The 4,009-nt window shown below is 47.7% G+C and overlaps 1 pseudogene; it reads left to right on the top strand.

The window, feature by feature from the left end:
- The first annotated feature begins 2,129 nt into the window (after window positions 1-2,129).
- LOC130704887 (homeobox protein OTX2-like) lies at window positions 2,130-3,284 on the top strand (annotated as a pseudogene).
- Window positions 3,285-4,009: the final 725 nt, after the last annotated feature.

Raw genomic sequence — 4,009 nt, 5'->3', positions numbered from 1 at the left:
ATAGTTTTGCTAATAATAAGTTATATCTTGTATTTGTGGGGTCCTTTGCAATTTTCAAAACACTAACCATCAATTCTCTCATATCTTCAAATGGGGAAAAAATATCTACTCTGCAGAGTTCACAGAGTGGTTTGTAAGCATTGAAATCACGACGTGTGTGAAACTGCTGGAACTGGACCACCTTGGGTGCTGTCGCTGTTCTCATCACCAGCCGCATGCCTTTCTCCTAAAGGCCCGTGAGTCCCGGACACATGGGGAGCAATTCCTCTATTTTCACGCTGCCCGCTGCAGGGAAGGAGCACAGGGTAGCGTGTTCTCTCTGTAGGAAGTGATAAGCTCCAGTGTCTGCGCCAGGGGTGTTGGGAGAGGCACTGGCCTCACCCATAATTTCCATCAGCACAACCCCCAAGTGCCCCAAATAAATACGTTTCTGAGCCCAGAACAGGGGGCTTACTAGGCAAAAAAACTCAAGACAAGCCCCAGTGCACCCTGCTTCATCTACCATCCACATTTTCATCCCCAAGTCCTTCCCATGTAGAAATTGTAGAACTGCCCCATATATGCTCCAGTTCACACGATGAGAAGGTGGAAGTGGCCCCCTCCGCCCTCCTGTGTCTGCAGGCTTGGTGGTCGCAGTGCAATTGTCCCTCCTATGCCAGCTGTGGCAGAAACCAATTTCCCAGTAATGTTTACGGCTGTTCAAAAAAATGGTAAACATCACCGGTGCTTGTTTGTTTACACTGTGATTCAGGTAACCACATTTTGAGAAACGTGGCTCTATCTGGTCTCTTGGATTCATTACTTCTCCCAATTCCGTTCCTTTCTTCAGCCCATCAGTTAACAGGCTTGTTACCAAGAAATGAAATTGAAAATGGTTAATAACCACCGTGGCCCGATTTACCCACCCATTGGAAGGGAAAGTGATGCCAGCACCGGTGTAGGAAACCTCTGCTGAGTTAGGTGCGTGGATTGGGGCAGTGGCGGGGGGAGATCTGGGGATTGCAGAGAAAGGGCTGGGGGATCAGGGGGGCTAGAACAGTGGGGGCAGGAAGGAAGCAATCCTGTTGTCATAAAGGACAGCCACCCACCCTTATCTCCTAATCCCTTTGGATCTCCACATTTCCCGCACTCTGTTACATTTGTTGTTTGGCAGTTTCGACATGTTTCAGCATTTTTTCTCCTCTGTGCAATGTTGTATTCCAACCTGGGCTCAGACACAGCTCAGACACAGCTCTCTTGCTGTTACTTTTTATCTCCTCCCTCCTTCGGGCACAGGGCTCGGCTTAGTGACGGCAGGTTCTTGCTGTCATCCAACTTATTCCTGGAACTTAGATTCCAGGAACCCTTCCTTTCCCTTCCCCTTTAGGCCTTCCATCAACGCAGCGTCTCAGACTGACCACAACTCAGTGCCAACACCAGGAACTCGAGTGTGGATCTGAGGCAAGCATCTTAACCTTCCTGCGTCTCAGTTTTTCCATCTGTAAAATAGGGATGATGACATCGGGGGTGTTAACAAAGTGTTATGTGCCAAGATGGGAGGAGACTCATAAATATAGCTTGGGTTGTTGATACAAATCAAGTGAGGCCTTAGGACTTGCTTTCTGTACAATGAGGCCCTGGACGCACTATAATTATTGAAGTGTTTCATATTTTGAGATCCATGTGACAGAATCCAGGGTTGGATGGAACTTGAGAGGTCTTCTTGTTTAGTGTTTACAAAACTTTACTTAGGGGAATTCCCTGGAAGTCCAGTGAATCAGGACTTGGCGCTTTCACTGCAGGGGCCTGGGTTCAATCCCTGGTCAGGGAACTAAGATACTACAAGCTGTGAGGCATGGCCAAAAACAAATAAATAAATAATAAATAAAGATTGAACCAATGACAGCAGCCTTACCTTGAAAAATATTTTTTAAAAAAACACCGGCTCTTCTTAAGTTAGTGGTGGAACGTGGAAGAGCTGCGTCCTCCGAAGCAGTAAACCAGCACCTCTGTTTGTTTGCTTTGCCTCAGTTCTACCACTCCAAACCCACCCACCAAGGACTCTGAATCTGTCCACCCCAGGCGTAGCGAAACTTTCTGGCTGGGTCCCCCAGATTTGGGCCAACTTTGCGCCTCCAAACAACCTTAGCATGATGTCTTATCTTAAGAACCACCTTACGCAGTCAATGGGCTGAGTCTGACCACTTTGGGCATGGACTTGCTGCACCCCTCGGTGGGCTACCCGGCCACCCCTCAGAAACAGCAGCGGGAGAGGACGACGTTCACCTGGGCGCAGCTAGATGTGCGGGAAGCATTATTTGCTAAGACCCGATACCCAGATATCTTCAAGCGGGAGGAGGTGGCGCTGAAAATCAACTTGCCCGAGTCCAGGCTACAGGTGTGGTTTAAGAATCGAAGAGCTGGGGCTTCCCTGATGGCACAGTGGTTAAGAATCCTCCTGCCAATGCAGAGTACACGGGTTCGAGCCCTGGTCCGGGAAGATCCCACATGCCGCAGAGCAACTAAGCCCATGCGCCACAACTACCGAGCCTGCGCTCTAGAGCCCGCGAGCCACAACTACTGAAGCCCACGTACCTAGAGCCCGTGCCCCGCAACAAGAGAAGCCACCGCCATGAGAAGCCCGCGCACTGCAACGTAGAGTAGCCCCCGCTCACCGCAACTAGAGAAAGCCCACGCGCAGCAACGAAGACCCAACACAGCCAAAAATAAAAACAAATAAATAAATTTAAGAATCGAAGAGCTAAGTGCCACCAACAGCAGCAGCAACAGCAGAATGGAGGTCAAAACAAAGTGAGACCTGCCAAAAAGAAGACGTCTCCCGCTCAGGAAGTGAGTTCAGAGAGTGGAACAAGTGGCCAATTCACTCCCCCCTCTAGCACCTCGGTCCCAGCCATTTCCAGCAGCAGTGCTCCTGTGTCTATCAGGAGCCCAGCTTCCATCTCCCCACTGTCCAATCCCTTGTCCACCTCCTCTTCCTGCATGCAGAGGTCCTATCCTATGATCTATACTCAGGCTTCAGGTTATAGTCAAGGATATGCTGGCTCAACTTCCTGCTTTGGGGGCATGGACTGTGGATCTTATTTGACCCCCATGCATCACCAGTTCCTGGGCCAGTGACCACACTCAGTCCCATGGGTACCAATGCAGTCACCAGCCATCTCAATCAGTCCCCAGCTTCTCTTTCCACCCAGGGATATGGAGCTTCAAGATTGGGTTTTAACTCAACCACTGACTGCTTTGATTATAAAGATCAGACATCTTCGTGGAAATTCCAGGTTTTGTGAAGACCTGCAGAACCTCTTTTTGTGGATGATTTTTAAATACACTGGGCTGGACATTCCAGTTTTAGCCAGGCATTGGTTAAAAGAGTTAGATGGTATGATGCTCAGACTCATCTTCTGATTAATGTCCTGGGAGGCATAGAAAGAAAAATGAAAGGCCTTAGAGGGGCCTGCCAGCCAGCTACATGAAATGGACAAACCAATACACTTAAGATCCTATCATAGTTTTAGATCATTGGTTTTCCTGATTCGCAAAGTGATTGAAAGCATTCTAGCCACGTGCAACCAAATACCACCAAAAAATAAACAAACAAAACTAAATTGTGAGGGAAAAGAGGGAAAGACATAGCCTTCTTAAGCAGAGGTGTTCCAATGTCTTAGCCAATCCTTGGATGAATCTTAGGAATGGACAGTGTCGCAAGCTCACTCACGTTTCATGACCAACTGGTAGTTGGCACTGAAAAACTTTTAAGGGCTGTGTGAATTGTGCGACTGATTGTCCTAGATGCACTACTTTATGTAAAAAATAATGTTCATAAGGAGTCAATATGTAGTTTAAGAGACAACCAGTGTGTGTCTTATATAAATGGTACATCTGTAGTTTTTAATCTGTGCTAGACTTCAAAACTGTGATCTCCTGTTATTGTATGCAACCTTGAACTCCACCTCTGCAGGGGTTCTTCTATGATTCAAGAGGTTATCATTATAAGTAAATTCAGAGCAACTGA

Source organism: Balaenoptera acutorostrata, chromosome 1, assembly GCF_949987535.1.
Source record: "Balaenoptera acutorostrata chromosome 1, mBalAcu1.1, whole genome shotgun sequence".
Lineage (NCBI taxonomy): Eukaryota > Metazoa > Chordata > Mammalia > Artiodactyla > Balaenopteridae > Balaenoptera > Balaenoptera acutorostrata.
This window is presented reverse-complemented; position numbering and strand designations above follow the sequence as displayed.